Source organism: Protopterus annectens, chromosome 4.part0, assembly GCF_019279795.1.
Source record: "Protopterus annectens isolate FY-2018-M chromosome 4.part0, PAN1.0, whole genome shotgun sequence".
Lineage (NCBI taxonomy): Eukaryota > Metazoa > Chordata > Ceratodontiformes > Protopteridae > Protopterus > Protopterus annectens.
In genome coordinates, this window is record NC_056733.1 from 1,975,946,215 (window position 1) to 1,975,967,503 (window position 21,289).

The 21,289-nt window shown below is 40.5% G+C and overlaps 1 protein-coding gene across 3 annotated transcripts in view; it reads right to left on the minus strand.

Moving 5' to 3' along the window:
* The window catches only part of TBC1D9B (TBC1 domain family member 9B), a 2,477,681-nt gene that overhangs the window by 921,986 nt on the left and 1,534,406 nt on the right, over positions 1 to 21,289 (minus strand). The gene's annotated exons all lie outside the window — the stretch shown is intronic.

The following is a 21,289-nucleotide window of genomic DNA, read 5'->3' on the forward strand; positions in this document are numbered from 1 at the left end:
GCCTTACCTAAACAAGTTACCACTATGTGGTGGTGGTGGTGGGGGGGGGGGGGTCAGCACCCCCCCAACATGCACACAATGGAGCTGTAAAACCAGTTTCCTCCTTGTTCTACAACTACAATCTCATCTTCCTGTACACAGCATAGGCAAAAAAAGTCTCACTATGCTGAAACTACAATGCTGTGGTCCAAACACACTCCTCTTATGCTCAAGCTCTAAAGCTAGTTCCTTCATACAGAAAGAAACTAAAACCCCACCTTAACTATGCTTGCACGGCAGTCCCCTCTACCCCACTCTTAGAGCTACAACTCATCTCCCTTCTTGTGCTAAAGTCACAAAGTCATCTTGCACTGTAACTGAACATAAACCCTGACTCCCTCCCTATGTTCTTGGGAGTGTCACTACGTAGGTCAGGTTTATATTAGATCTTCGAACGCTTAGGCTGTCGAATGCCGAAATATTGACACCTAAACGTCAAAGTCTAATAAATGCGACAGGCCAATTAAACAAATTTTTCCATGGGAAAAAATTTGCTTGGTTGTCATTGGGGATTTGCGTGTGGGAGACAAAGCCCTTTCCACTTGATTAGGGTTTTAGAGTTTTTTTTTTTTTTTTGGCCACGTGAATTTTTTTCCCTGGGAAAAAAATTGCGTAATTAGTCAGTGACATTTATTACATTTCGACGTTTAGGTGTCAACGTTTCGGCATTCGACAAACTAAGTGTTCGAAGATCTAATATAGACCCTGTAGGTCAATGACCCTTTAACACTCCATTGTGACTGTTAATGCTTTATTTCAAATTCTGCACTGCATCTCATTTGCTGTCTGTTGTGTAAACATTATTTTAAATTAAGCTTAATTTCAAAAATCATGGACATGCTGACCCTTAAGATTTGGGAAGACGAGGAAAGTTATACTATGGGTGTAAGAGGGAATTTAAATCCCTAATCAGGCACAAGTCATGTTCAAAAATCCAATAAGATCATTCAGAACTGTATTCAGTCATATAAGAAAACAGAAAAAGCATTATAACATGTAGTACATTTTGTTTGGCAACAATAGAGTACATCTACCTAATCTGCCCTTTTAAGTGTCTTAACATTCTATCTTCCCTCCAACCTTACCTTTCACCCTTACCCTTTTCCACATAACCTATGTTCTCTTGAATGCATCTCTGGAATCCTTCTTTACCACTACTCTGGTAATCTAATCCATAGGTCCATAACCCTCTCTGTGAAAAAAATACTTCCAGAGATCCAAGGAGTAATCTGTTCCTTGAAATCTGCTGCCCATGCCCTCACCTCCCCTTAGTCCCTCCAATACAGAATGACCCCATTACATCTCCTGACATGATCTTATACACCAATATTATGTCCTCCCAACCAGCACAATTTCTTCTGATTTTAGATGAAAAGAGCTGCAACTCCTCCATCCTCTTGCCATATTCCTTTCCCTCAAAATCACCAGTCTTTGTTGTAGCTTTCGTCAGAATGTTTTCCTACAGCCTAATGTCCTTTTTATTATATGGCCTCAAGAACTACACACAGTAAAAGGTGTGGTCTGACCAAAGCTCAGTAGAGTGCAAACATTAACTCTTTGCTTTTGGAATCTATACTCCTAAGGATGTAGCTCTCTGCAGTCTTCTCTCTGCTGCCACTGCCCTTTCATAGGTTCACAGGTTCATAGGATGTTACTAGGCTACTGACCCAAGGGTCTTTACAAGCCTAGCTGTTAAATCCAAATATATTAGATGAGAGATATCGTGTATGCCCAAGGTTTTTATAGCAATGACTACCCATGCCCAGGACAGAAGCCGGGGAAATCCCTGGCAGAAATTTACAACTTTCCATCCAGTCATCCAGGCTGCACTTAAATAGGGTCATGGAGGTGCTCTGCTTGATATGGATTGGAAGCCTATTCTAAAGGAATGGCAACCTCTGAGAGATGCATCTGTCTCTCCAGCAAGTCCTGTTTATGTTGCAGGCTAGACTGAGGTTCCCTGGAACAGGTGTCTTTAGTCTCATTTGACTTACGATGTGCAGCATTTCCATTAGATTTGGGTCAGAGAGAGCCCTGTAAACCAAACATAAGTTGCCTCCAAGTAGTCTATACACTACTGAGTACAGTGACTGTGACTTCAGTCTGTCTGTATAAGACGTGCTGGAGACCCTGAATTTTCTTAGAAATCTCTGAGGTCTCTCAAGTTGCTGCAGGTGTCTGGTACAGTGCATACCAAAGAGAGCATTATATTTAATAATAGGCCAGATGAGGGAAGAGTACAGGGGAGTTATAACCTCTTTTGCTCTTAACGTGATGCCTTTGCAAATCAGGTGAATGACATAGAATGCCTTCCTCGCCACAGTAGACACATGGTGGTCAAAGTTGAGGGCACTGTCAACTTGTGTTCCCAGGTCTCTCTCTACTGAATTGGTACTTAGAGTATTACTGTCTATTTTACAATCAGCAGGGATATTGTTTTTATGAAAAGGAATGACTATGCATTTTCTAGCATTTAGTTTAAGACCATGGCTTTGGCACTAATCATTGGTCTGTGTAAGCCCCTTTTAAAGTACACTGACATCGATAGGGGGTTCAATGATAATACCTACTTTGCAGTCATCTGCAAACTTGGTTAGCCACAGTCCCTCCGTTTTGGCATGGACTTCTGAGACGTATATGCCAAACAAGAGGGGGGGCCAGCACGGACCCTTGTGGGAATCCACTGGTGACAAGTTTGCTGGCACAGGTAAAGTCTCCCACTTTGACTGAGTGATGTCGATCTGTGTGAGCCAGTTTGCAACCCAACTGACAACATAGGGGTTGATATTCAACTGGGTTAGTTTGTCAATGATACCCAAATGTTGGATAGTGCCGAAGGCCTTGGCCCAGTCAAGACAGGCTGTGTGCATGGCTTTACCCTTATCTATGGCTCTGGTCACGTTCTCAAAGAGGTCCACCAGGTTTAGCAGGCATGACCTGCCCTTGACAAAAAACAAACTTGGATGGATCCAGGGTTTGGAGGTCACCTACATCCTTATTTATGAGGTCCATGATGATTCATTCCATTGCCTTACAGATGAGGCTGGTTAAACTTATAGGTCTATAGTTACCTGGGTCTGTTGCTGAGCCACCCTTGTGAAGGGGGATAACAGTCGCTGTTTTCCATTCAGTGGGGACAAAGCCAGTATTCAGGCTGTGGTTGAGCAGAGTGCCTAATGGAGTAACTACCTCTTGTTTTAGAACATTAAGAACACAGCCAGGAATGCCATCTGGTCCCATGAAGGCTGTGTTCTTAGCCTTGGAGAGAGCACTGATGACTTGCTCTTTGGAGAATGCAAGGAGGAGATGATGAAGACATGGCCTGTGGTATGCTTTGGGGGAGAGGGGGGTGATATTTTTGCCAAACCTGTCTGCTAGCAGGTTTGCAATTTCTGTCGCTAATTTTTTTTCGTAGCTGCTCTTTGAAGATTTAATCAGTTGATTATTTGCTTGTTTAGGCTGAGGAGGGTGCTCTTCCATTCCTGGGATCTCACTTTTGTATTTTTGACAGCAGCTTCTTCGCTTATTGTACAGTTTATTAATGCTAGACGTCCACGAGGATGGTTTGGTTTTTTTCTTGAGGATCTTGCTTTAATCCTATCCAGCAAGGCTGTGTCTACATATTTGTGTAAATGTTTATACAGGGCCTCAGTGTATATCTTAGTAAAGCTGTTAATGCCATCTGTGGAAACTTGGAAGTCAATTATACCCTCCCTTAGGAGGGTATAGTTAGCGTTGGTACAGTTTTTTTTAGATTGACTTCTCCTTTGGGAAGTTCTGGTGCTATTGCTACTTCAAAAATGACTGATTTACAGTTGGATTTAACCAGTGTGAACCCTACACTTGCAGCATTTCATCAGTCACTCATACTGGTGAGGTCTAGGTCTAGAATACTGGAACCCCTTGTGGAGTGGTGCACTACTTGTTCCAGGGCATCTGAGTTAAAGTCCAGGAATTTTCATGGAAGGATAGTTGAAGTCACCTGTGACTAGGGTGTTAGGTTGAGCCTTAATTTATTTATTTAACATTTGTTGACCAGGTAAGTCTGACTAGGTCAGAGTCTATTATCAGCAGAGGCCCAGGGAGAAATGCTCCAGAACGCATGTCTTTGGAATTAATTAATTGTCTGAAGTAGGTCTAAATAAGCTGTGTGGGCATTTTATGTAACATTTTTTATTGGACAACTTTTTAACATTATTTTTATGGATTATATTATTGTTATTTAGGTTTTTAAAGTATTTTACCATGGGGTATATATTTTAATTTTTTGAATGACAATGAAATTTTCTTATTGGTTGATCAAAATGAGGTTTAGTACTTAACAAGCAGCACCACTGCACTTGCTTTATCTGATGAAGTCTGTTTTTAACTGATGAAAATGCTGTGTGGATTATTCCTGCATTTATGTTCCCGAATTTGTTTAATAAAGCCTGCTTTCAACTTGAGTGTTGTTGTCAGTCCTTTCTTCAGTGCTAGCTGGTTTGTTATTTGGTACTTGCAGTTTGCGAGCACTTGCCCTGATATACTTTTTTGGATGTGTGGGCAGCTTGGTTCATGGAAGAGGACCTGTAACTTATGATGACCTTAATGGGGTGGTCTTACCCATGGTAATTTGAACTTGGAGAAGCTCCATTGAGTTTTCTTGTCTAACCAGTCTAGAGGTGTAATTATCTTTAATGAAGATATATACTCCACCTCCTTTGGGTCTCACACCTTCATTTTGCGGTCTGAAAGTGTGGGAGGCATTGTAACCTTGCAGGGCCAGGGTATTTTCTGCGGCCTTGAGCCAGGTTTCTGTGACGCCACTGATGTCAATATTCTTCCAGAGACAGCAGTGCTTCCAGAGAGTGCAGTTTCTGATTTAAACTAGTGTTTAGCAGCATGACCCCTAGTTTCTTTGTTTGATATTTTCACGTCAGAAATTTTGTTGTTGTGACCTTGCCTAAAAAAGGCATTATGGGAGAGGCAAGTGCCTTAGCCAGCAACCAAAAGCCTATAGGTGCCAGGTAAAGACCATCTCTGGCAAAGCAGCATGGTCTATCCACCATATCGTCCCAGGCTGACAGGAACTGGATCCCCTTAGGATGACACCAGAAACTAAGCCAATTACTGAAGTCAATCATTTTCTGTTCATATTGTGGTATCATACTTGGTGAGGGTAAAATGCTGCTCAAAGCTAGGGTCATACCCACCTGGGACACATATTCAGAGAGCTTAGTCATCTCTCTCTTCATATAGACCAGACAGATACGTCTCAAGTCATTCACACTAACGTGAACTATGACACAGTCATAATGGCACTTGTTGTTGAGAGACTTGCGTGCATATGTGTCATCTGATGAATCCTTGCACCAGAAAGGCAGCTGACTGTAACGTTCTCCTTGTTCAACCTGGTGAGTGGAGCATCTGTATGCCTCACTATAGAGTCACCTATAACTAAAACATTTGGAATAGTTGTGCAGTGCCTTAAGGGCTTATTTGATGAGACACAGGTGCTAGTGTTTTTATGTGTATTGGATGCTTTGAGTGTTGTGCTACGTGTAGCACATTTGTGTTTTTGAGGTCTCTGGTGTTTAGGAAGGTTTCTGGAGAGTACCACTGCATATAAAGGTTTATGTGTTGGGTGAATATTATGAATAGTAGTCATGGTGTGTGAGCTGACTACCTGTTTAGTGCTGCTGTTCACTCTGCTCCAACACTCCCAGATCCTTTACCTGCTCTGTTGTTACAAATTCCACTCATCCAAAATATTAAAAGTTGATGAAGAGTTTTAAGGCAATGCACTGCTAGACAAAGACCCAGCAGCAATTATGAGTTTGAGTCCCACTGCCCAAATGCAGTAGTATGTATCTGTCTGCACTAAATTTCAACTGCCACTTTTCTGCTCAAATGTTCAGCCTTTCCAAATCCTTTGTTGGACGTCTACTGCTACACCTTTCTATGTGTCATCAGTAATGAAATACAGAAGTTTACTGGACCCAATACAGACCAGTACAGTACTCCACTAGTCATTTGCCTGATCTCTGACATTGTTTCTCTCATTACAATTCTCCACTTCTTGTAACTCATTTATGCAGCTGTGTAGTCCCTCAATCTCAATTCTACCACAATGCCTCCAGTTTTCTTAGCAGCCTGTGTAGGACAAATTCAAAAGCCTTACTGAAGTCCTGGTAGACTATGTTGACCTGTAATCTCCTGTCAAGTGCAAATATAACTCGGTCACAAAAAAAAAAAAAAAAAAAAAAAAAAAAAAAAAATCAGGTTTGAACGACAATTTCTTCTAGTCACAAATTCATGTTGATTACTGTCCTCTACTTTAACTCTAAATTTTATTTTAATGCTTATTTCTAAGCACATGACATATATCAAATTGAAGTAAATGACAATGAGTTAATGACCTTTAAAATACAATGCAAAAAATATAGTATTATTTAATTATGGGCAATCAGTTTCTCTCAACATTTAAACAGATTGAACTCTACAGTTCCCTACAAAACGGTGTCTACAGGACTGCAATCAGTTTCTCTCAACATTTAAATAGATTGAACTCTACAGTTCCCTACAAAACGGTGTCTACAGGACTGCAATCAGTTTCTCTCAACATTTAAACAGATTGAACTCTACAGTTCCCTACAAAACTGTGTCTACAGGACTGCAATCAGTTTCTCTCAACATTTAAACAGATTGAACTCTACAGCTCCCTACAAAACTGTGTCTAAAGGACTGCAATCAGTTTCTCTCAACATTTAAACAGATTGAACTCTACAGATTCCTACAAAACGGTGTCTACAGGACTGCAATCAGTTTCTCTCAACATTTACATAGATTGAACTCTACAGTTCCCTACAAAACTGTGTCTACAGGACTGCAATCAGTTTCTCTCAACATTTAAACAGAGTAGGTTGCACATACAAAAAGCATTTGTTAAGCTTTCACTTACAGTGCTTTGTAATTAAGCAGGTAACCGTATTGGTCAGCCATAGGGCTCTTTGTTTCTACTTGAGTGGTTGCCTCTTTCCCCTGTAACTGAAGTAAATTGACTCTTACATTAAGAGCTGTAATACTTACCTTATAGCTTTAGGACACCTTAGGAAACCTTGTAAACTGCAACAGCCTGACATTTGAACAAGTAACCCTTGTAAAAATTCCCAAAATTGTATACTGTTGGTCTGTCTTTCCTGCTAAACATAAGAGAAATTACAGTACTGAGTGCAAATAACACAGTGCTGAGTGCAGATTTTAGGCCCCTACATTCAACTTATCTCTGGTGTGGTGTCTTGAGTCAATCAGGGTATTCCCTGTAACCACTCCTACTGCCTTCTCTTTCCCCCCCCCCTCTTTCCTCAAACAGGTTAAACTGCTACAATTCAGTACAGGCATCACTTTCAAATCTAAGGACTTAGGATTTCCCTCTCTCATCCCCCCTTGGCTGACCTGGTGTGACTTAGTGTAAGTTTCTTCATTGTATGGATCTTTTACTGCTTTCTGTGTAACTGAATGACCTGCTGCTAAATTCTGATTCTGCACAGACTGCTCTATTTTTTTCCAGAGGCTCTATAAGTCGCTAGTGACTTTACCGAATTTCTGTGGTAATATTTGTGTTTAAACTGAACCTGTACCTAGAGAAAGTGTATAATCAGAGCTCCTCCTTGCTGCATGTGTTTTTTAATGTTTAAATTGCACACACACATTGAAGAATTGCTTTTATGACTTGAATAACTTGGGCTAGCTATACCTGAAGTGCTTTTACTGGCAATTTTCCAGTTGTACAATTGTGAACAATTGATTTAGTTTTTCTGCTATATCTTTAAAATTTGGCTAGTGTTTTACTGCATTGCTCTCTTGCTTAGGTTTCTTAGCTATAAATCTTACTTCATTCTGAAGTATGCTACTTTACCCCCGACCAAACATTTCCGAATGCATTATTATATAATAACAGCCTGTTGTTGCCTTCATGCTTACCCTAGAATCTCTGCTTTTCTCTTTTCCTAGTTGAACTCTACAGTTCCCTACAAAACAGTGTCTACAGGACTGCAATCAGTTTCTCTCAACATTTAAACAGAGAAGGTTGCACACACAAAAAGCATTTGTTAAGCTTTCACTTACAGTGCTTTGTAATTAAGCAGGTCACCATGTTGGTCAGCCATAGGGCTCTTTGTTTCTACTTGAGTGGCTGCCTCCTTCCCCTGTAACTGAAGTAAACTGACTCTTACATTAAGAGCTGTAATACTTACCTTATAGCTTTAGGACACCTTAGGAAACCTTGTAAACTGCAACAGCCTGACATTTGAACAAGTAACCCTTGTAAAAATTCCCAAAATTGTATACTCTTGGTTCATAGGTTAGTACAGATAATGATATATAATGCGCCCTATGAACCTATGAACCTATGATTTGTGTAACTGAATGACCTGCTGCTAATTTCTGATTCTGCACAGACTGCTCTATTTTTTTTCAGAGGCTCTATAAGTAGCTAGTGACTTTACTGAATTTCTGTGGTAATATTTGTGTTTAAACTGAACCTGTACCTAGAGAAAGTGTATAATCAGAGCTCCTCCTTGCTGCTTGTGTTTTTTAATGTTTAAATTGCACACACACATTGAAGAAGTGCTTTTATGACTTGAATATCTTGGGCTAGCTATACCTGAAGTGCTTTTACTGGCAATTTTCCAGTTGTACAATTGTGAACAATTGATTTAGTTTTTCTGGTATATCTTTAAAATCTGGCAAGTGTTTATTTACTGCATTGCTTTCTTGCTTAGGTTTCTTAGCTATAAATCTTAGTTCATTCTGAAGTATGATACTTTATCCCCCAACCAAACCTTTCTTAATGCATTATTATATAATAACTGCCTGTTGTTGCCTTCATGCTTACCCTAGAATCTCTGCTTTTCTCTTTTCCTAGTTGAACTCTACAGTTCCCTACAGAACGGTGTCTACAGGACTGCAATCAGTTTCTCTCAACATTTAAACAGAGAAGGTTGCACACACAAAAAGCATTTGTTAAGCTTTCATTTACAGTGCTTTGTAATTAAGCAGGTCACCATATTGGCCAGCCATAGGGCTCTGTTTCTACTTGAGTGGTTGCCTCCTTCCCCTGTAACTGAAGTAACTTGACTCATACATTAAGAGCTGTAATACTTACCTTATAGCTTTAGGACACCTTAGGAAACCTTGTAAACTGCAATAGCCCTGCTACGTTCGCTCTCGCTACCCTCGGGCTCTCTTCGCTCCCCTCCCTGCCCCCAGTACCTCTATATTTATAGTACTATAGCCACTCCCCCACTTTCTAGATCCTATCTGCTTTCATCTGGGATAATTCCACCCACCCCATTCTACTACCTACATTTTAGTAGCACCTATTAGCTTTCATCGGGCATTCTCCCATCCCCCTACCAGTACCTTTACCTCACCACTCTATCTTCTGGTGTTGCATCACCAGGTAAAACAGTTCCTTAACTCACTAACTGAATCACAGATAATGATATACTCCTCTTTACTACCCCTCTTGTTCACACCATACCTCCTTACCTTGTATGAAAACCAGTTTCTCACGGGATTTCAGGTCCCAAAAGGCCATACTATTAACCCAGCTGTAAATCCTTCCACCTTCAACCATACTTACAATACCAGATCCTATCCAACATCTTGTTCAGTTTATCAACATCTCAACCCCAGACACATTAGCTCTAGATCCAAACACTACCACAAACTAATAAACAAATTCCTGAAGTTCATCACCAAGTATAGACTCAACGTAATACTTGGTGGTGATATTCACCCCAACCCTGGCCCACTCACTTCAGATACACATACCCCCTCTACTTGCAATCTAAGCTACAAACCTACAATTAATAGGCCAACTAACTCTCTCCTAGTCTGTCATCTCAATATTAAAAGCATTAATAACAAGGTACATGAACTGCATGCACTTCTGGATGTCCCCTCCCCTGAGAGTCTCTGTTTATATGAAACCTGGTTAAAACCTAACACTAAAGACAATGAAGTGTTACCACCTGGGTACAACATACACAGGCTGGATCGTGCTTCGAGGAAGGGGGTGGGGTGGGGTGGAGTAGCTGTACTGTATAAATCTGAGTTGAATGTCACCATAGATGTAATACAACCACCTCAGATTAATAACTCAGAGATTCTTGCCACCAAATTGCAACTTAATAAAAATAAATGCATTAATATCATCTGTATGTACATTCCCCCAGGTAAAAAATATATCTACATTTGAAGATATCCTGCACTGGCTATCATGTCACTACCCCCAAGAAACCCTACTACTTAGAGACTTTAACATAGACTGGGGCAACCTGTTCCTCAGAATCCCCAACCACTCATATTAACCTGCATGCATTTACACAAATCATATCCACCCCTACCAGGATAGGTAAACCCAACCAAAAAGAAAGTATACTTGACTGGGTACTCATAAATAATCACCCCCAACTGTACACCTCTGGTACCCTCCTTAATGGCCTAAGCGATCACCTTCTCACATATGTAATTAAGCACAAAACCATTAATTCCCAACAACCCTTACTCAGAAAGGTTAGAAACAATAAAAACTTTGACCCTGCCAAATTCCAACAAGAACTAAACTCATGTAATTGGTCTATTCTAAAACACCTCCCCTTAGAGGAAGCAGTAGCATACTTTAACAACAAATTCCTTGAGATCCTTGATTTGCATGCACCTGTTCGTTCAAAGAGAACCACGGCAAAAACTGTGCCATGGCTTTCTATAGAGTCTAAACTCAAAATTGCCCTTAGAAACAAAGCATGGGCTTTATGGCGTTCTTCTAAAGACCCTCAAGATCACATTAAATACAGGCAATCCAGGAACGAAACCAAAAAATCAATTTTACAAGACAAAAAACAATACTACTGTAATTTACAGACAGTAAATCAAAATAACCCTCAGAAGTTTTGGGCAGGTTTAAATAATCTACTACATCCTGGACAAACTTCAACCCCAATCCCTGCTGCTACTATTGATAAACCCCTGAAGATGTTTCTGATAGTTTTAACCAATTCTTTACTGAGACAATTCAAGCCCTAGCTAGCCAACTACCTCCTAGCTCTCCTGGTCTTGAAAGTAGCACCCCTTGAAACCTACTCGCGTTCAGCTTCTACCAGTCGCCACTTCACTTATCCGTACCTTGATCAAAAAATTAAAACCCACTACACTTTCTGCTGATCAACTCCCTGCAGAGTACCTACAAAAATCAGCTGATGCTATTGCTTACCCCATCTCAATACTAATCAATCGAACCATAGTAGAAGCTAAAATTCCCACCATCTGGAAAATATCCTATGTAACCCCACTTCACAAAGGAGGCAGCTCTACTGAATTCTCCAATTATAGGCCAATAGCTATACTCTCTCCACCTGCAAAGATTATGGAACAATGTATTCACAGACAACTCATGCACCACCTAATCCAGAATTGCCTTATGGCAGACACTCAGCATGGCTTCCGTCCTCATCACAGCACTACATCAGCCCTCCTAGCCTTTACCAACACCATAAACCATAATCCCAACAATAATTATATATCCTCAGCCCTCTTTTTGGATCTTTCCAAGGCATTCAATATGGTTGATCACCAACTTTTAATCCACACCCTGCAAACATTCTGTCTAGACACTGGTGCCCGCCAATGGTTTCAATCCTACCTGAATGGTCGACAGCAGGCTGTCCTCTGGCAGAACAAACTCTCTAACCTTCTACCTAACACCCTTGGAGTACCACAAGGCTCTATACTAGGGCCCTTGCTGTTCTCCATCTTCATTAACCACCTTTATACTGTCATCCCAAAAGTCAGCTGTATCCAATATGCTGATGACTCTACTCTGATTTGCTCAGCCACATCTCCAGTAGAGTTATGGTCAGCTACCCAGACCACCTTTAATACAATAGAAAACTGGCTTTCTGAACATCGTCTGATCCTAAATCCCAAAAAAACTAAAATGCTGTTATTTTCACCAAGACGTAGGTCTACCGCTTTCACCTTTACCATAAAATCAAATGATGGCACAATAATCTTCACTGACCCATCTACAAAACTATTAGGTGTCATCATAGACAATAATCTAAAATTTGACCTACATGTTAACTAAACTATCAAAACCATCAATAAAAAAATAGGGTCATGTTACAGAATAAAAGCCTTCCTAACCCCCTCCAGCTAAAATTGCCATAGCTCGCTCTCACCTTCTTTCAACCCTTCTGTATGCATCCCCTCTACTCTCTAATTTAAACAAGACTGTCCTTAACAAACTCTCAATTTGCTACAACCACATTGCCAGGTTTGCCACTGGGCTGCCTTTTAGGACACATCATTGCATCAATCTAAATCCACTTGGGTGGCTTGAACTATCCAGCCTAATCCAGTATAACCAACTGATTATGGCCTATAAAATCCTCTATAATCCAAACAATAATCCTGCACTTAAAAATATTATCACCCCCTATAACAATCCTCTAACAAACTACTAATTCAGACTAGCAAAATTAATAACACAGCCGGTGAGTCTCTCTTTGCAAACTCTGTAAGTAGATCCTGGAACTCTCTTCCAGCTGATATTACCTTACTTTCCACCTTAGGTCAATTTAAAACTAGACTCAAACATTTGTCACTTAACTGGCTATGTCAATGTATCAAGCCTGGCTAACTCTCACTAGAATGTGTAAAAATCTGTTAACCAGTTTACTGTGTAATTTAATTAAATCCTGATTTGTGCTCAGGACTAACTGTAACCTGTGAAACTTGTTTAACTTGCTTACTTATGTAATCTCTGTAAATAGCCTGTTTGTAATATGTAATGCTGGTATTATGTAATGCTGTATCTGCTTACCCTTGGAGCTTTTCTCCCCGGGCCTCCACTGAAAATGGACATGCATCCAGTCGGACTATCCCGGTCAACAAATGTCAAATAAAATAAAAATAAAATAATCACGCAAATAAATATCACAAAATAATGCAATTCTGACTCAGTGAAATCATACACTAATTATACAATGGATTTGCAGCATTTTAAGACCATCATTGATAGGTGCTGGATTATTTTTAAAATATTTAATATACCAGATACTACTACAGGACAATAACTGAAGTTTGTGCACAAAAGGTCAAACAAAAAGGAAAAAATATGAGGATGAACCTGGTAAAAAGGAACAGATTTTCCTCTTCTGGGAGAACAAGAAAATGTTATACATGTCTGCAATGCTCAAATATTAATGTCTATAAGACAGACAACACAGACATAATTAATAAGTTACCTAAACCTACTGAAAACTTTAACTGTGGGACTAAACTGATGGTGAACCTGATTTGTTGTGCCAGCTGTCCCCCTTTTATATTGGCAAGACTGCAAAAACACTTAGGGTGTATTTACCAGCACAATTCTAGTATCCGTAAAAACAATTCTCTTAGTGGATTGTGTAAGCATGCACAAAGATGTACTCATTTCAAACTCTTAGTGCCTTTGGTAGTTGACAGAGAAGTTCCTGATGAGAAGGGTGGAGAATGGCAAAATAAATTTGAAATGGTAGAAATGAAATGGCAATTAAGATTAAATGCTTGTAAACCACCTGGTTTAAATGAACATTTGAATACAAGTGTGAAAGGCATGCAAAGTTATCAAAAATCATTTTATACCAAAATGTTTTACATCACAGAGTTCTTTTAACTGTGATAAAAACTGAGGGGCGCTGTGGTTTTACAACAATTTTTAACAGTATTACTTAGTGTTCATGGATTTGTTTTTATATTATTGCAACTGTGACTTTTAAGTTTGCGAGTGCAGACTCATGTGATTTTACCTGAGGTTATTTAAACGTCGGGAATTTTAGATGTTGTGGTTCTGATGGAATTCTTTAAATAGAGAGAGACAAAAGTGCTAAACCTAACATAATTTTACCCGGTGTGGAGATTTCACTGGGTCAGACCACATTATTTTATGTTACTGTTTCTTTTATGTGCTTTCACTGTTTCCAAGTTTGCTTAAATAAATATTAAATACCAGCAAACAAGACTCCCAACAGTATAACCACTATGGGCAAACAGAAATGTCTCAAGAAATCCAAATAGGAAAGCATACCCAAAAGCTGAAGGCATAACAATCTGTATCCTCCCTCCCTTTTGCTTTGTACCTAAAGGCCATTCCTTCCACTCTTAATCTGTTCTGCTAATTTTACCCTTTCCTGTCCTTACTATCTTTGTTGAAATTCTTTAGCCTCCTTGTAATGTGGCTTCTTCAGCTCCACACTTCCTCCATTACACTTTTAATAGGACCCATATTTTGCCCTAATTACTAGTACGCACAATTTTGTTTTCAGTTTTTTGCTTCTTCCTCATGTCTTTACAGCTTTGAGTATTTCAGCCCTGAACCATTCCCACAGCTTATTTATTCTCTTGATTTAATCCCAACCTCCTAACCTAACCAATTTCTGATCAGCTCCCATAGCACAGTACAGTCTACCCTTTTCAAATCCCACACCATTGTCTTTGTCTATTTCTACACTACCTCCCAACTTTAAACCACACAATGGCACGATCCCTGTTGCCTAACAGTTCCTTAACCTGGACCACATTCAGAATTCTACCCTTAGTGGTACATTTCTAAACTGGGTAACTGAACCCATCCTAGTCCTCTTATATCTAATGCCCTTCTTTATGACCTCCACTCCTATATCTTCCTACTCTTCCATCCCTGAACATCCTATACACAAGGACTTCCATGCCTCACAGCTCATGTTTATTATATCAACAATGGCCATCCTCCTTCCTCTTTCACTGCTTGAAGCTTCTCCAACTTCCTAGCCAGACTCCTTGCACTGCAGAGTAAGATTACACAGCTATAGTTCAAGTCAGCTTGCTTTTTTTATCTAGTATGTTCTGCACTTGTTTTTTGCATTCTTTTTACTACCCAAGTACTTACCCCATCATCTGCTTTTGTTTTGTGCCCTCATCTTAAAGTACAATTGTTAAGATGTGCTTCTCCAAAGTAGAACTAAGCACCACTGTCCCTTCTGGGATAAAGGAAGTCTATCCCAAGCTTACAGCTGATTTCCCTACACACACACACACACACATATATATATATATATATATATATATATATATACACACACACACACACACACACACACACACACACACACAAATATTTCAAGCATGGGCATTAACGCCCTTCTAGCTTGTCAATATACCAAAACACTTGCTCCCATAACATGTGTTCAGGCTGTTCTTAAAAATATCTAAACTAGTACTTGCTTTAATATAACTTGGTAGTCTGTTCCATTCATCATCTGCTGTCTAAGAGAACCAATTAGTACACTTCTCATTACTAAAGAATCTTCTACACAGGTTTGATGATTCTCTACTACTTTTTGATAACCTCAAACATTCCCACAGGTAGTTGTCTCTAAATGCCCTATATACCTAAATAGGATCACCTCTTAGATATCTATAAGAGACACTGTACAAGTTCAGATATTTTAGTCTTTCATAACTTAAATTTTCACATCTGTCGATGCCCTTGGTATATTTCCACTGTACTCTTTCCATTTTACTCATGCTTGTTTTCTTATAAGGTTTCCATGTTGTTATTCCACACTAAAATGTGGGTCTAATGTAACTAACACACAGTGACTTCATTATTTCTGACTTCCTGGACTTTATAAATCATTTTATACAAACTACAGATATGTAACTATCATTAACCAATTGGTTGATATGATTAGAAAAACTCATAGCTGGTTCTACCCATATACCCAGGTCCTTAAATAAGTCTACAGTTTCAATCACTGTGCTGTAGTAAATATTCACGTTTCATTTTATATCTCCCAAATCTCATATGCTTAGTTTTTGATGTATTTATCAGCATATTATTCTCCTGTGCCTGAATGGTCAATTCAGTCAAGTTCTTTTGCAGACATGCCTTATCTGTAACACATGTAATCAGTTTACCCAATTTCAGGTCATATGCATATATACTGTAGAACACCTGAGATGAAAAAGTTAGGTCTGAAAGATACAATCTAAACAAGTAAGTGTCTAGGACAGAGCCCCTGTGGGACACCCTGACTATAACCAAGAATTTCACCTGTCCAGTTGCTGTATGATACTTGCCATGTCGTATTTGTAAAGCCATACAGCTATCCATCTTATCAAGAGTACATCAATACCTAGTGGTTCAAATTTATTGATCAGTGTTTAGTGTATGACCCTGTCAAATGCTGAAGTTAAATCTATATAAATTACATCACAGCACCATTTTTCATTCATAGCCATTATATTATTATAGAACATCATGTTACAGGTGGTAATAAATCTATTTTCAACATATGCATGCTGATATATGGTTTTAAGTCCCATCCTATCCAATTCTGACAATAACCTATCCAATATTACCTTCTCCATTATTTTTCCACAACATGAAAGTAGACTTAAGAGTATACATGGCACTGGGTTTGTCCTACTCCCCTTTCCCTTAAAGATATGTCTAACAAGCGCATGTCTCCAATCTTGAGGACTCTCCCGATATTTATATGACCTAGTAAATAATAGATATAATGACACTAAGTTCAAGTGTCTCAGGTCATTATTGCTAAATTCTGTCTCCTTGCTGTGCTTTGTTTGGATCAAGTTTGTGCAGCTCTTTTTCTATATAATCTAATTTGATTCCAGTATTGGAGGTTACCTGGATGTCACTAGGACAACTTATCACCTCCTTTGTTGAGCAAAACTCTTTTGCATAAGAGTTTGTAAATATATCTATAATTTGTTGTGCCTGAGAATAAATTTTAGAACCTGCACACAGTTTATCAATCTGTACTTCTTTACTCCTTCTCCATCTTATGCATCTATAAAAGGCTTCCTATTATGCTTAACATATTTATATAAATTTTCTTCAAATTTTTCATGCTCTTGTCTCACACTATGCTTAACGTGTTTGTCCAGCTTATTTATTTCAGTTTTCAAAGTTGCAGTTCTACTTCTCACGGGATCACAGGATGTTACTAGGCTAATGGCCCTGGGGCCCTTACAAACCTAGCCAAGAGTTTATCCCCAAAAAGATATCTCAGTCAGCACCTCTTGCCCCTGTCAATGAGGGACACAGGTGGAACCCCTGGGACAAATTTGTGGTTTCCCATCCACTCATCAAGGTTGTGATTGAAGAGGATCAGAGAGGTACTGTGTTTGATGTGTATAGGAAGTCTATTCCAGAGACAGGGCAGCCTCTGGAAGACAAACCTGTCTCCAGCAGTTTTTTTTATGTTGCATATTAGATTTAGGCCTTTCGAGTGGGTAATTGGCGAGGAGTTAGACTTACGGATATGGAGCATCTCTAGTAGGGCAGGGTCTGAGATTGCCTTGTAGACGAGACACAAATCACCTCTGAGTAAAATGTATGATACCGAGTAGAGTGATAGTGATTTGAGCCTGTCCACATAAAACAGGTGTAGGAGGTCATGGATTCTCTTTGTGAGGTATTTCTGTGGCAGTTCCAGTTGGTGCAGATGTTTGGAGAGGTACATACCAAACAGGGCATTATACTCAATTATTGGTCTAATGAGGGAGGAGTACAGAGATAATAACCTCCTTTTTTCTAGGTACAATCCCTTTACTTATGAGATGAACAAAGTAAAAGGCTTTTCTGACCACTGCCACTACATGATGGTCGAATGTGAGATTGTTATCAACCTGAGTACCAGGTCTCTCACCACAAGTTGTGTGTTTAGAGGGTTGCCATTGATGTGGTAATCAGTAAGGGCCATGTTTTTGACGAATTATATGAAGATACATTTTTTTGCGTTTAGCTTGAGGCCACGACTTTAGCACCAGTCATTAGTTGCTGGGAGACCCTCTTACATCTGGGGAGGCAATGACAGCACCCACCTTACAGTCGTCCACAAACCTGGTCGGCCACAGGCCTTTTGTCTTTACCTGGACCACCAAGAAGTAGACGCCAAACAGTAGGGGTCCCAGGACAGATCCCTGGGGAACTCCACTAGTGACAGGTCTGCTATTGGAGGTGGAGGCACCTATTTTTGACCTTGAGGGTCCTGTCAGTGAGCCAGTTGGCCGGCCACCCACCTGATGAGAGCGGGATTTACGCCAAGTTGTGTTAGCTTTTCAATGATGCCTGAGTGGAGGATTGTGTCGGCCTTGGCCAAGTCAAGGTAAGCTGTATGTACTGACTTTCCTTCATCCAGAGCCTTGGTGACAGTCTCAAAGAAGTCAATCAGGTTCAACAGACAAGATCTGCACTTGATGAATCTAAACTGGGTGGGGTGAAGTGCTTGGAGATTGCCTATGTCCTTGTTTATGAGATCCATAATAATACGCCCCATGGCTTTACAGATAAGACTTGTCAAGCTAATGGGGCGATAGTTTCCAGGGTCAGTAGTGGCATCACCTTTGTGCAAGGGGATGGCAATGGCAGTTCTCCACTCTGCTGGGATGAAGCCTGTAGTTAGGCTGCGGTTGAAAAGGGTGCTGCGCAAGAGGGGGTACCAGTGTTGGCGTGGCCAGTCTGGTGCTATCAGTATCATCCTTGGTTTGTCCTGTTTGATCTTTAGTAGTTCTTTGGAGAGGAGAGGCATAAACTGATAGATTTTTCCAGCTGAAGGACAGAGCATCCACTTTACAAGCTTGTTTGTGGGGAGTCCTTGTGCAGAATTTGTCCAATTGGTAGTTCTGGGGGGGGGGGGGGCAGGTCTATATCCAGGATCCCCCATGTTGAAAATCTTTGGTTTCAGTTTCCACTCGTGGGTCCATGAGATTTCTGCTTAGTTTGTCTGCCAGTGTATTTAGTTTTCCTGGCATGAATTGAGCCTCTAGATGCACTTGGTAGCTCAAGGCTGTGTTCCACAGAGCCATGGCTAGTCTGCAGAGGGGGTAAGACTGGGTACTCCCCTGCTTGTTTATGTACCACATAACAGTGGTGTTGTCCGTCTTTACCATTAATTGTCCTGGAAGAATGTGGTCCTTGAAGGCTGTCATAGCATTCTGTACAGCTAACATTTCTTTTTGACTGATATGCAGGTGCATTTGACTTGGATTCCATTTGCCCTGAATGCACTTCCCTGCCAGGTGAGCCTCCCATGCATAGTCTGACGGATCTGTTGTTAGGGTTTGGGCGGCAGGGGGTAGAGTGAATGGCAGTCCCTTGTTCTGGTGGCAGGCCTCTGCCCACCAAAGGAATTCTGACCATAGGCAAGGTATGATAGGAATCATCGCTTCTAGATCCTGAGAATGTTGACACCATAGGCTTTTTAGATACCATTGTAGTTTCCTCATATGCAGTCCTGCATATGGAATTAGTAGAATGCACGAGGCCATGAACCCCAAGGCTTGCAGTATTTGCCTTGCAGATAGCAGTTTTTTTGTGGCCACTAGTTTGAAGTAAGATGTCAAATGAATTTGTTTCTCTGGCATGAGGAAAGCCATCTGGGAAGTTGTGTTCAAGCTTGCTCCCAGGAATATAATTTGTTGACAGGGTACCAGATGTGATTTCTTTTTGTTTATGGTGTACCCCAGACAAGTTAACACCTTTTGTACAAATGCCAGATGATTCAGAATTATGTCGTGGCTTTCTGCCTGAAGCAACTGGTGAAGAGTTAGCCTCTTGAATTTTGGAATCTCCAAAAAGGTGTTTAGGATAGAGAGGTCCAGGATAGGACGCCATGAGTTGTCTTTTCTGGGTACCCAGAAAAGTCTTGAGTAGAAACCTTGTCCCTTTTCCTCTTCTGGTACAGTCTGAATAGCCTTTAATCTTAAAAGGGAGAGTACTTGCTTTTGAGCCTCTGCCCACTGATTTGGGGGCAGAATTGGCCAACCATTTGGGGTTGGTAACGTGTGGAAGTGAAATCTGTATCCTTGGGAAACTATATCTAAAACCCATTTGTCCTGGGTAATGAGTTCCCAGTTTTTTGCTTGCAGAGCAATCTTTCCCCCTAAAGGAGCAGTCAGTTGAGAAGCGTTTGGAAGTTTTAAAGTTAAGTCATTGAGACAGCTTACCATAGGGGGGAGCCTTACTACTCCCTGATTTTGAAGTGGGAGTCCCCCACTGTTTAGTCCTATGCGTACCCTGGGACTGAAGCCTGGGTGTTCTGCTGGTTCTGGGTTTAAACTGAGAAGGCCTGGAAGAGGCAGGAAAGGACCAATTTTTTGAAGGCCAATGCCTACTAAATCTAGGAGGCTGCACTTGTAAGAAATCTTTAACAGTTTGCATAGATTTATCTTTTTCCTCCATCTTTTTAAGAACTTCTTCTGCTTTGTCGCCAAACAGGTGGTCCTGATTTAAGGGAGCATCCAGCAATTTGGTTTTAACATGATCTGGCAAAGATTGCTCCTTAAGCCAAGCATGCCTTCTAAGTACAGACCCGGTGACAGCAGCCCTGCAGGATGCCTCTAGTGACTCAAAACCACATTGCAAAGTATGTTTTCCAACCTGTTCAGCAGAATGCATTAAATTCTGTAAATCCTTACTTTCAGCACAATCAGGAATCAACATCATTTTCTGTTTAAGCAATCCAATAATATGCTGTTGATACTTTAACATATGAAACTGGCAATTTAAGGCCCTGATTGCCAAGGTTGCAGAGGTATATACCTTCTTACCCCATCTATCCAGGGCCCTGGAATCTCTATCAGAGGGGGTAGGGTTTTTGGCAGTAGTAGCCTTAATGCCCTTGGGTCCCTGTGAAATGGTCTCAGGATCCGCAGTAGGATTTTTAAAAAGGAACTTGTGAGAATCAGGAACCCTGTAATATCTATCAGGTTTTCTGGGAGCAGGAGGTAGAGAGTCAGGGGCCAAGCTAGATTCTGAAAAGGCATCGTCAACAATGCCCAGCACAGGAGGGATAGCTAAAGGCCTGTGTTGGGGCAGGAGTAAGAAATCGCTAAGCCTTTTTTTAGAATCAGAGTAATCCTGGCTTTCCCAGTGAAATTGCTCCCTAAGAGTATGCAAGGTTTCACCAAAAGGAAAATCCTCTGGGGGAGAAGCAGAGGGAATACAGTCCTCTGCATCAGAATCCTCATAGGTAGACAAGGGTAAATCCTGGTCATCAGAGGAGACAGAAATTTCAGAATCCTGGTCAGAGGTATCATAAGCAAATTCAGTCCTAGGTCTCTTAGAAGGGGAAGGTTGGCTTACCCTGATTAAAGTAATAAGGTCTTCAGCCATTCTTAACATTTGTTTTTTAGGCACAGAGGCCTGACCATGCGG